Source organism: Portunus trituberculatus, chromosome 43 (genome assembly GCF_017591435.1).
Source record: "Portunus trituberculatus isolate SZX2019 chromosome 43, ASM1759143v1, whole genome shotgun sequence".
Taxonomy (NCBI): Eukaryota; Metazoa; Arthropoda; class Malacostraca; order Decapoda; family Portunidae; genus Portunus; species Portunus trituberculatus.
The window spans coordinates 14,977,935-14,990,951 of record NC_059297.1 but is presented as its reverse complement, the minus strand read 5'-3'; the positions used below and the strand labels follow the sequence as shown (position 1 = coordinate 14,990,951).

The 13,017-nt window shown below is 46.4% G+C and overlaps 1 protein-coding gene across 6 annotated transcripts in view; it reads left to right on the top strand.

Annotated features, from left to right (window-relative positions):
* The window catches only part of LOC123518191 (proteoglycan 4-like), a 316,782-nt gene that overhangs the window by 276,300 nt on the left and 27,465 nt on the right, over positions 1-13,017 (top strand). The gene's annotated exons all lie outside the window — the stretch shown is intronic.

Here is a 13,017-nt window from a genome sequence, read left to right as displayed (position 1 = left end):
CCCCAACCCTCAGCCTCCGCCCAGCGTCCAAGATTCATCACAGTTTAGAAAATGGCGATGAAGTGAAGGGAAGTGTTTCAACAAGTTAGACTTCTGAAACTCCTCTACCAGGCCGCAAGAATCTTCAAGAACTATCATCGCGTCATTATATTTGCAGTTACCTTCATGTGGTGAAGGCGAGGCGGTCTGTAACACCGTCCCGGCACCACGTCGATCAGGGATGCCAGTGTTGCCTGTAGTCTTGCTGCTACTCCTGCTGTGAAGTTAAAGTCAAATATATCATATTGAAACCAGAAGATGTTGCATTTTGTGTGTTATTTTTCTTTTAAATAGCAACCAAAACAGTTACTTTGCACTAGTTCAGTGTTTGCAGTACAGGAACTTTCTGCAGACCTGAGATACTTTGCATTCCCGGGGTACAAATTAATAATGAAAGTGTGTGTGTGTGTGTGTGTGTGTGTGTGTGTGTGTGTGTGTGTGTGTGTGTGTGTGTGTGTGTGTGTGTGTGTGTGTGTGTGTGTGTGTGTGTGTGAAATTCATGGGGAAGGGAGAGTAGGAGGAAGGAGCCGCCTGAGGATGAGGAGGGCGGCAGTGAAGGAGGGCGCCGACACAGTGCACCCTTGTTGATCCCTCTCGCCCGACTCTCTCCTTCACCCTCAGTGCAGTGCCGCCAAATATAGTCTTTAACACAACAACAGACCATTTTCCGGCGGTGTGGTGTGTGCAGGCGGCGGCAGCACCTCAGGGGCTCCCTACACGTGTCATAAAGGGAGCATCACAGTTAAGGTCTGTGGTTGCCGTACGCTGCATTGTGGGCTGCCGTGAGCATGTTTGTCGACGTGCTGTTGTGTTGGCTAGTGGGATGTAAGGATTTTTTCTGTTGTGGAATATATGACTTCGTGTTCATCGGTGAATGGCCAATAAGAATCGCTTGTCCTTACATTGCATGTTTGCACTTCATAACATTGGTTCACGAATCGAGTGGGCAGTATTAGCGGTGCTTGCCAAAGATGGGTACGTTAATTTTGCGTCATTACATCAGGTAAACACGGGAGATGGAAACAGTAATACGTGCAGATCATCGTACCTTCAAGTAGCGATGTGTAGCGAGCAGTGGATGTAAATGTGATCAAGGTGTAGTAAAGGTGTGTGATACCTGTATTTAAGTCATGTTTCAAAATATCATAATTAGGTTTGAATTACACCAGTGATAAATCTACTTGATTTGAAACTTGATTCTTTCGTACAGCATGTATATACTTATGTGTATACTGTAAATAAGTTTTTAGATGATATTTGATAGCGCGCACGTGTGTGTGTGTGTGTGTGTGTGTGTGTGTGTGTGTGTGTGTGTGTGTGTGTGTATGCGCGCGCGCGCTCCGGCACGATGGATTGTACTGAGGCTGTATTCTTCATTTACATCTAGTCTTTGTGCCAGCTAAGGGTGTGGCAGGCTCAGTAGAGTCGTGTTCTATGGAACATGTACTATAAGAATCTTGTAGCTCACATCACCTTTGAACTCCACCGTTACATTCCACACCCTTTCTGACAACCCTCATGCTCAGATATAGAACCAAAAGGCGAAGGGTTTGGTACGAGTTGGAACAAGCACTAAGTTTGTGGGACTGTTGGGACAGCATGATGATGTTGTGTGCTTCAGACGTTGTAGGAGGCACTGTATCTGGTCCCATCGAGGCTGTCCCTCTGCTCCCACGCTTGTTGTGCGTCCTCACTTACATCTCCAACCTGGTAGACGCTGTGCCTGTGCCATGCATAGGGAAGGCAGTATTGCACACCTTCCACAAGGCGTGGGAACGTCCTCGGTCTAGTGCGCAGGACGGGACTCTGAATATAATGTTCAGCAAGTCGGTGGAAGTCAGCCAAGAAGGGATGTAGGCTTCCGCTATGACAACAGATGAGTCCTTCCTATTAACAGCAGCTTGTGGACTTCTTGTTTATTATATATTCAGCATTAAAACCTTCACTGTATATTTGACATGTAACGAGGACAGAGCATCATGATATAGATAATTGTGAATAAATCCCGAAACACGCCTTGCTTTCCATTGCGGTTGATCATACAAAAGTTGCTGACAATCAAGCAGTTAGTTGAAACACCTTGCCTTCATATTGACTAAAATCTACGCGTGTTGTTACGAGTCTCTTGATTGATTTCCAGGTATATTTCCACATAGCACCGTGAGACCTCACGTTCCGAATAACCTTGAAGGTTGGTGAGGGACATCCTGTAGTGGCATCTCCTTAGAGGGATGAACGGCAGCCAACCTCTCCAGACCCTTCTCTTCTGCTGACGGGCCGCCAAAAAATTCCCACGTCCTTTTGTTGGGTTGACAAAGCCGTTATAAAAGAGGAAGGGGTAAGCTCTGGGGCACTTCTCCAAGGCGGCTATTGTGTTGTTGTCGCCGCCAGTTTGCGAGACAACATCACTGGTGGTAATTGCTGCATTAATATCACGAGTAGAGGCATTCCAACCATGTCATGGTACCATTGTTGTCTCCAGCTAGTCCCCGCCCTTCCATGGATGGCCCGGAACTATGGCGCCATACACATCGACCAAGTGTTGACGCCGGGATTCCAAGCCACGCTCTTCCCCTCTCCCATACTCCCGCCCTCCCTGTCTCAGCAGGAGTAGCACGACAACACTGCCCTGTGTCTGTGATGAATTAGAACTGGGCTTTTTTTTAAGAAGGTTGTGACTTGCACAGAAGAAATAATGAATAAACCTTGTCATCATATTTCTTCAGTTTGTGTGTGTGTGTGTGTGTGTGTGTGTGTGTGTGTGTGTGTGTGTGTGTGTGTGTGTGTGTGTGTGTGTGTGTGTGTGGAGAGACAGGGGGACGCTGATACACTCGAGAACTCTTAACTTGATCCTTCTCCGTGGGGCTATAATATCATCCATCACCACCTCTTCCTCCTCCTCCTCCTCCTCCTCCTCCTCCTCCTCCTTCTCTCCCGTTCCTTGCACTCACTATATACTTTGACCCCTTCGTTTGCGCCCTTTTTTTCCCTGCCGGCGCCCCTTCACCAGCGTGCTCTACCTGTACCCGAGGGATTCATTATGTCCGGGCGGTGAGATACCTGTTGTATTCCCCCTCACGTGTTTCTGGATCGCCGGGGCTTGGTATTAGATAAAGTTTTCATTAATAGTGAGATCATTTCCGAGGAGTGAGGGGCTTGCACCTATTCCGCCTCAATTTTGTCTCTCTCTCTCTCTCTCTCTCTCTCTCTCTCTCTCTCTCTCTCTCTCTCTCTCTCTCTCTCTCTCTCTCTCTCTCTCTCTCTCTCTCTCATTCAGGAAACTTTTTTTTTTCCTCATGCCACCCGCTGACCTTTATCTCGTAATGCTTTCTGTTATTTCCTGACGGCGGAAGCAACAATTTTCCATTTGAGAGAGACAGAGAGAGAGAGAGATTTAGTATATTTGTACGTATTTGTGTTGCTGAAAATTGAATAGATATTGATGTACTGGTATCACGTTGTGTGTTTCACTGTTTGATCTGCTGCAGTCTCTGACGAGACAGCCAGACGTTACTCTACGGAACGAGCTCAGAGCTCATTATTTCCGATCGTAGGATAGGCCTGAGACCAGGCACACAACACACACCGGGACAACAAGGTCACAACTCCTCGATTTACATCCCGTACCTACTCACTGCTAGGTGAACAGGGGCTACACGTGAAAGGAGACACCCAAATATCTCCACCCGGCCGGGGAATCGAACCCCGGTCCTCTGGCTTGTGAAGCCAGCGCTCTAACCACACATACACACACACGTTGTGTGTGTGTATGTGTCTGTCTGTGTGTGTGTGTGTGTGTGTGTGTGTGTGTGTGTGTGTGTGTCTGTAAGATTCCTATGTATTCGTATTATATTTCTTCTTCTTTTTCCTATTCTTTTGTTTTGTTCTTCTTCTTCGGTGAGTGTTCCTTTCTGCATTCAAGTGTTGGTCTGTAGTGGTGTGGTCAGTGCGCGATGCTCTGCCGCACATCTTCTCGTGATATGTTGCAGTGTTGACTTCCTCCTCCATGAAGGAATGCAACACTTGCCCAAACAAACTGCACGTTCTTCTGTTTTTGGCTGATCTGTATTTGCTCTCTCTCTCTCTCTCTCTCTCTCTCTCTCTCTCTCTCTCTCTCTCTCTCTCTCTCTCTCTCTCTCTCTCTCTCTCTCTCTCTCTCTCTCTCTCTCTCTCTCTCTCTCTCTCTCTCTCTCTCTCTCTCTCTCTCTCTCTCTATATATATATATATATATATATATATATATATATATATATATATATATATATATATATATATATCTCTCTCTCTCTCTCTCTCTCTCTATATATATATATATATATATATATATATATATATATATATATATATATATATATATATATATATATATATATATATATATATATATATATATTGAGCGATTGGAGTAAGGAAATTTATCCAATGCCCAAGCCGGTTGGTGCCGTAGGGGTAAGGTGCGTGTGTGCGTGCCTCGCCGTGTTGTCCAGTGCCACCCCAAGGCCCTGCGAGGGAGGCATTTCCGAAACACGCAATCTAGTTACCCTCATCAACATTTATTTGGTCGTCTACTCTGTTCACACTTTTACTTCGATGGTAAATGTGAGGGAAATTATCTACGCATTACAACATGTACGGTATTGGTTACTGTTTGTTTTGTCTCCCACTTGGCTTCAGGTATTAGCCGTGAGCAGCACGTTGTTGGATCGAACTTAGTAGTACAATATGAATGACATTATGTGTCAGTTATTATTAGAATAATTTGTAGACTACAGTATAATATGTATGTTTGTTTCAGTCGAGTAATATTTCAATTATTTATTTGGTATTTCAATAACGAATATGAATTGTGTTCATGTTTTATAATAAATTTTCAGCTTAACAGTCGAATACTGAAAGGGAGTGGCTCCAGGACATGACGAGTCTGCCTGGGTGTGTGAGGGCCTCGCTCAGCCCTGCCTCGCTCCCTGGGCCCTGGAGAGGCACACATCTGTGAGGGTGTGCAGCAAAAGGAAAATCCTGCTCCCAAAGGCAACGAGTCGGAGTTGCAGGGCCGGGGCTGCCGAGGAGGAGGCAGGCCGCGTCTGACTCATCCGTGACGTCATCCTGTAGACTAGATCGATTCTTTCCCTGGTATTATAATTTCCGCCGCGTACACTCCCTTTTTTCTTTTAGTCGCTGTGCCTCATTGTCTGTGGCTTACGTTCGTTCCTTGATTTGTGCATACTCTTCCCGCGCACTCCTCACTCAGCGCATCCCAAGGACATTCATGGAGGCACCCCGTCGCCAGGCCCCACCACTGTCCAAGGCGACGTTGCACCCCTTGTCCTCTCTTACTGTATCATATTTTCCTTGCTTAGCTGTGTTCATAATTTTCTCTTGATTACTTGCGTCCTCACTCTGTTTCTTCTTAATCTGTCGTCATGCCCTCCACTTGGCCCGCCGTGTCATTTCATCTCCTCTTTCTTGTCTTGACTCCTCTGACCTTTTTATTTTGTCGTATTTCGTCAACTCATCTACTTTAATTTGCCTGTATGACAGTCATGTCTCCTCACTTTCTACAAGTGTGCGTGCATTCTAGATTTCGTGTAACATTTGCTTTCTCTTGCGTTGCCTGTCCCTCAGACATATGCCTGAACGCGATTTAGTTGCTTGAAAAAAAAAAATCTTTGGTGGTGTCACCTCGACCTTGAATTGCAGCGCGACTCTGCCAGTGTTGGACCCGGACACCGCCATTGAGCGATTAGTCTTGCAGCTTTGTTCACTAAGTCCGCCTCTCTCTATTCCTCATGGAGGACGTCCGTCAAGGAAGGAGGATTTTTTTCTTTTCTTTTTGAGCTCTTTTTTTTTCTGGTGACGGTGTTAAGTCGTGTTTTCAAAGAATGTCATTTCGAGTGACTGTAAACAGACGTGAATGGCACACGGTAGGAAGGGTGGGTGGTGAGTAAAGGTGTGGTTCATGCAGCGGCGATGAAACTGAAGATGATTCATGAGGAAGTGCAGGTGAGCCTTGGCCGTGACGGTGGCGAGCCTCTTCTCGGCAGCGGCGGAGTGTGGCGGCGCAGGGCAGGTGGCAGGTGCTCAAGGAGACGGCGCCCTCAGTTTCCCTTGTGTGGACTGTAACATTCTGTTGTCTTAATGCAACGGGGAAATGTCTTTGAACTCACCTTTACTAAAACATCTGGATTATCTTCTCATCCCAAAGGATTTTAAAAACTTGTTTCACGATGTAATCAGGGTTACGGGAAGTTTTACTATGGTTTTAACTTCTGTCTTAAAATTGTACCTAGTCTGCTATGAGTGTGTGTGTGTGTGTGTGTGTGTGTGTGTGTGTGTGTGTGTGTGTGTGTGTGTGTGTGTGTGTGTGTGTGTGTGTGTTCGTTCAATCTCCCCTTCTTACGAATATGGAGTAACTTTATCAGCTCGTCTTGTGGGTCACGTGTCATCCAGCCAGACACTGAACACCGCCAGCAAGCATCGCGTGGATGAAGGGATGAGTGAGGAGTGTGATTTGCCTGACTAACGTGGCTCTCTCTCACGCCCTTCGCCACAAGGTCGCTCCTTTATTCACATGTAATGGCTTCACATCACCTCCCTTCCAACCATTACATCATGCTTCTTCCATTACGAAGTTTCTGTATAAACATGAGCCTGTGTACATAACAAGCTGCAGCTTCCTACACCATGTACATACCATGTGTATACTAGCCAGATAACCACGTATATACTGGCCAGACAAGGGTCTCTGTGAACTCATGGGGCCGGCGAGAGGAGGGAGCACCGCGGTACCACAGTGAGTCAGGTTCGCGTTGCTGGGGCAGCGCCGGGCAGCGACCAGCGAGAAGGCTGCCAGGAAGTGATCAGCGATTTTCCACCTGTGAGCTGGGACTCTAAATATTAAGATAATAATGTGATGACATTTCATTTGATTCTGTTACCATGCTGCGGAAATCAATTACGTTAGGGAATGCAACACATATTCGACAAGGATTTTGGTGAAGGAACCATGAAAATAACTTCCTCCTCTAGGAAAGGTCAGAGAGAGAGAGAGAGAGAGAGAGAGTGTGTGTGTGTGTGTGTGTGTGTGTGTGTGTGTGTGTGTGTGTGTGTGTGTGTGTGTGTGTTAGAAAAAAAACAAGTGAAGCACTACAAATGGGGTCATCCGTAGCGCGGGGTGGGTGAGGTAAGAGTGGAGTGCCTCTCCTCGGGGCAGCCGCCGCCCGCTCATGACTCACCTCTTAGGAAAGCTGCTGCGCCGGGTGACTGCGCTGCACCGGCCGACTGAAATTATGTTTGATTTTGTCGTTATGATACCAAGCGTTTACGTCCTGCGGAGTGAGCATGGTGGGGACGCGGTCTACTGCCCGTGTACAAGGAAAGGCGTGCCTATATACGAGTATATGTAGCTGATTAAGACTAGTCTACCTTTGATTTTGGATTTAGACGAATTTTTCATCTTGTTTTATGCAGGTTATTGGCATAGATGTTTTTGTGACAGCAGTGGAAATTTTCACTTCACTAAGACGCGCTGTGAGTCACAGTAAGATAACCTGAAGTGGTGAAGGCGATAAGTCTTTGTGATACATCCCGTGACGCTGTTAGGAGAAAAAAAACGAAGATAACAATGACAATGACCCTCATCCCTTATCAACGGGGAAATGAACGGTACACGGGGAAGTAATATAGACTATAGGCCATTATTCTTGTTCATGTCTGTCATTACCATGTGTTTGCCACGTCGATAACCTCTGTGAGTGATCGTTCTTGCATTAACAACGTTTGTAGGGGTGTAATTGTTTGTGTGTGTTTGGAAATGACACACACACACACACACACACACACACACACACACACACACACACACACACACACACACACACACACACACACACACACACACACACACACACACACACACACACACACACACACACACACACACACACACAAACCAGTTCAAACACCCGCAGGAGCCGTAGTAGTTTATTGCCACAACCGCTTGTCCCTCACCTTCCCTCTCCTCCCTCCACCTTCCCATCTTCCTCCCACCGCATCCTCCCCGCCTCCCCTCTAGACACGTCATTCTACATAAACTTTCCAGGCTTACAATGAGCACACGGGGGCAGCGGAACGATTTTTTTTTTTTATTATTATTATTATTATTATTGGTGGACTTGATTAGCTGATCCCGAATGAGGACGTGTATAGCCCATTAAATTTCGTGTACTTGGGAACCGTGGCGCGTGTGTGTATAAATAGCTCTGATGAGTGTGTTGCTGTGTTGCAGGGTTTTGTCCTCTGCTGCTTGTCCACACTCTCTCTCTCTCTCTCTCTCTCTCTCTCTCTCTCTCTCTCTCTCTCTCTCTCTCTCTCTCTCTCTCTCTCTCTCTCTCTCTCTCTCTCTCTCTCTCTCTCTCTCTCTCTCTCTCTCTCACTGGAAAAGTATGTACGAAGGAAATTTGAAGATAAAAAGAAACGGGAAAAATAAGAAAAAATAAGTAGAAAAAATGTTATGTATTATAGTGTTTGGTTAGGTTAGGTTAGGTTAGGTTAATAATTTCTTGTATTTACCTCCTTGCGTTTCATGAAGGCGAAGCATTTGGAAAACAGTTAAGAAAAAAAAAAGCGAGAAATGCTCACGTGTTGAGGAGGCAGAGGCGTAATGTGCATCTGCCACCCAGGAGGATTTGAAGTTCTCGCTCGCCAACCCATGAATATGTTTATGCGGCTGAAACGACCTGCACGACGCTGCTGTTTAGTGCCAACGTATTCTAACGAGACCCCAGCTGTTTCCTTGGCTGGTGGTGCGTGGTGAGGCGGCGGCTGTGAGCTTTTGGGAGGGGCGAGCACTGAGGAAGGTGGCTCCTGTGCTTAACCCCTTGAGTATCATGACGCGTTTCCATATTCCTTTTGGTTACTATTTGGTGATCTTATTCAGATTCAGAAACTCATGTGGGGGATTGATATAGTGAAGACTCTAGCCATTAATCTTCTGACCTCCATAGACCCTTCCTATTGTCAATAGATTTGTCTAATCGTACACAAATCTCAAGGTAAAAATATGTCCCTGTATTGAAGAGGTTAAGAAGAGTCCACATTTGTTACCAGATCTGTATTCACATTAACACTTGCGCCTTAAGGTTCTTCTGTATGTCTTTCACCCCTACATATGCAGATACTGTTACATAAAAAAGCATTAGGGAAGCTGCAAGCAATCACTTTCCCCTCCCTGCACTAAAGTTAATGTTGTCTGTTACGTACGAGACTGATGCTTCACCCTCCGTCTTCCTTGTGTCTTGTGGTGATCTGTCACATGTGCTGGCGGAACTGTTTTTTTTTTTTTTTAAGACATCAGTAAATAGGTGAGTCTTCGTTCACCGTAGATTGTGTTAGATGAAAACATACAGTACATCAAGATGGAATAAAGTTATGCAAGATATTTTTGGATAGGTAAAGCATGGACGTATATGTATGCATAGAAAACCAGACAGAAAGTCAGTGACACGAAAGACTGACAGAGACAAGAACAGACAGATGGACACGCCTACTACATACGTGGCACAACCAAGTGAACACCCACTCGTTTTACACTGAGCCATGTGGAAAGTTGTTTATGCTGTGAATGTTTGTTTCTCAAGCGATATTTACATTGAAATTACTCGAGGCTCCACCTTTCCTGCCCTTTTCTGCCTCACCCCACGTCCTGCCTAACCCTGCTCCCTGCTTCACCGTGCCCCCAACTTTAACTTCTCTGCTTCACCCTGCTCCCGTTCTGTTGTCTCACCCGTTCCCTCCGTACCTCGCCACCTGTTCTCCAGCCTTTCACATTTGACTCCAGAGTGTCTGAAGGCGGAGCGCCCTCAGGGTTTGCTTGGGCGGCCATTCCGCACTTGCACTCAACACTTGACATAAAAAGTAACATTATTTTGGCACAACGTTTTCAAAGGTCAGAGAAAGTATCGCTCAAGTCACCTTCATTAGAGTGCGATTATGCGATGAGAAAACTTTTATTCTATCACATGACTCAGGTTTGCATTACAGGCGTCCGGGGGGAAGGTCCGGCCTGGTAAAGGAGACAGTGGATAATAAAGTGACCCGCCGATTATCTCTACGTCATCTTCAGGATCCCCGCAGGAGGGTTAATGGCGGTTGTTTCTCGTGTGCCCTTCTTACCCACAGTGGAGTCAGTCGCCTTACTCAGGGAGAGTGTCTTGACTAAAACGACCATAATCTAAGGCGGCATCATTGGAGGCTGTGCCATAGCTCACAGGAGACGCCAAGGCGGGCGGGCGGGCGCCTCACCTTGTAAGGCAGCCCCATGTGGGTGGCTCCTTACGGCTTGTCTTAGACCCCCACACAACCCCTACAAGGAAAAGCACATCTTACATCGCCGGGAACTGCCGCCCACCATTATATTCCCTGTTCAGTCTTGCACATAGACACCATTAATAAGGAGGGACGGTGGTGAAGGGAGACTGCATTCACAGGCATCGATTGCTTCAACACTGCACTTTAACTTGGACGGCTCAGTGATCTATCAAAGCTGCCGTATCGGAAGGATTTCAGAGTAAACACCAGGACTTGTCGCACCCCGATACACCAACACGGTCATAATGGTGCTAAGCCGGATTTCTTTCCTTATCCTTTTTTTTTTTTTTTTTTTTTTTTTACTATTTTCTTTGGGGGGGATCGGGTTAATTGGATATATATGTAAATGAAGACGTGTGTGTGTGTGTGTGTGTGTGTGTGTGTGTGTGTGTGTGTGTGTGTGTGTGTGTGTGTGTGTGTGGATGGATGGATGGATGGATCGGTGGGTTATGCTGGGACAGTCACAAGAATCCCTTAAAGTTAAACACATGAACGAGCATTTGTGACGGCTCTCTCTCTCTCTCTCTCTCTCTCTCTCTCTCTCTCTCTCTCTCTCTCTCTCTCTCTCTCTCTCTCTCTCTCTCTCTCTCTCTCTCTCTCACACACACACACACACACACACACACACACACACACACACACACACACACACACACACACACACACACACTTACGCACGCACGCACGTGACAAGTTTCTCAGCAGACCCTTGAGTCCCCCTCCGTCCCCTTCCCGCAACACTCACACACAACACGTCTACACAATGGCCTCAAATCACCGTCACAGGCGGCAAGCTGGACTCTCACTGAGAAAAATTTGTCCGTAGAAAAGAAAAAAAAATGAAAACACCAAACAAAAGTGTCGTGCTTTCCTCCTGCGGTTTCACATTCTTCCTCGTGTCTCGGTTGACGAATTGCAAGTAATATCAACGCAGCACTCACAGGACTGACATGAACAAACTTTTAGCTATATGAGCCGAGCCGGAAGGTACAAGGCCACTATTAAATGTCTGACGCTGAAGACAACACTATTTCTATAGGAATTACCACTTACACAATGGGTTAATCCGCTTTTTTTTTTTTTTTTTTTTTTTTTCGTGTGTGTGTGTGTGTGTGTGTGTGTGTGTGTGTGTGTGTGTGTGTGTGTGTGTGTGTGTGTGTGTGGATTCTTCAGCACTCGAGTTGTTATGTTCTTATGTACAGTAGACGATAACAATGTAAGTTTCATTGAGCCATTGAAATGTCTTCTCAAACCTTGACATTTTAGTATTATAGTCTTGCAGGCTGAAATAGAAGTCAGCCATCTGGAAAGTCTGCAAAACCTTGCGTTAAAAACAATATTTCTTTTTTTTTTTTTTTTTTTTTTTTTGCTTGAAAGCTGCATGGAATTTCGAAGGAAAATGTTTTATAAACCTGAGGAATGTGTGTCGACATGAGGGGGATCACAGCTGCGTGCAGGTCGCATTGCATGGGTCATCCTGGGCGCTGGTGGTCAGGATAAGAGAGGCAGGAAACTCCGCTATTTAATCTCTAGCGATGGAAGTGTAGCCCAGACCCACGATGCAGCAGCAGGTTGGTGACTGGGGAGCGTCAGGAGATGTGAGGGAGCTGCTGTTGTATTGGAGACAATTTGGTGAATCCAGCGAGAGGACCTGCTGGAGTGGATGCATTGTTAGTGGAGGGGTGTTAGGGCGCTCAAGGAGTGGGCCGATAGTGCATGAAGGGTGGACAGGGGCAGGAGGGAAGGGCATGTAAGGGGGTACACTTGTAGTGGTTCGTCGGGTGATGACTCACCCGCCCCTCCCAGCTGCCATCCTCCCCGCCGGCGCTCTCTCTCTCTCTCTCTCTCTCTCTCTCTCTCTCTCTCTCTCTCTCTCTCTCTCTCTCTCTCTCTCTGCGATGGACGTTGATCCCACTCCATCTCTGTTTTGCTGTATTTTTTTATGAATCTTACATTTCGTGTCATTTAATAACAAATTTCAAATTTGTATATTGATCTCGTGAATTAGTTCCCTTGTAATCCTAAATGTTGGTTGCAAGGCTCGGTATTGGCGGGATTCCTTGTAGGGATGGCAGACGTCTTCATCTCGCCTTATTATTAAGCTTGATGGAGGACGGGATGAAGACATTCTGCACCGAGAACCAGCTTCACTAATCGCTTGGGCGGTGAAGGAGGCGGGCGGGTGCTCAGTGGCCTACTAAAGGGTGAGTGATGGTGATGCGAGGGCAGGAGGAATGGGGGGGTGGAGAAGGAGCCGAGATGGTGAAGCAGCTGGTGAGTGCTGCAGCGACACATTGTTGTCTGAGTATCTTGTTTTGTTGACCCGCCGGGGAGGAGGGACGGAGGTTGGGTCGAGGAGGCAGACAATTATTATAACCCACATTTCTTGTTCAAACGCCATGACTGCGTGTGTGTGTGTGTGTGTGTGTGTGTGTGTGTGTGTGTGTGTGTGTGTGTGTGTGTGTGTGTGTGTTCCGTAGATAAACATTGCTGATTGATCTAGATATCGATAATAGAGCATGTATTTCAATCTCTCCATAGTACTGCAGTGCCAGTTGTCTATTGCAGGCGGCGGTGCAGACAAGCCTTGTGTTGCCGAACAATTAATCACT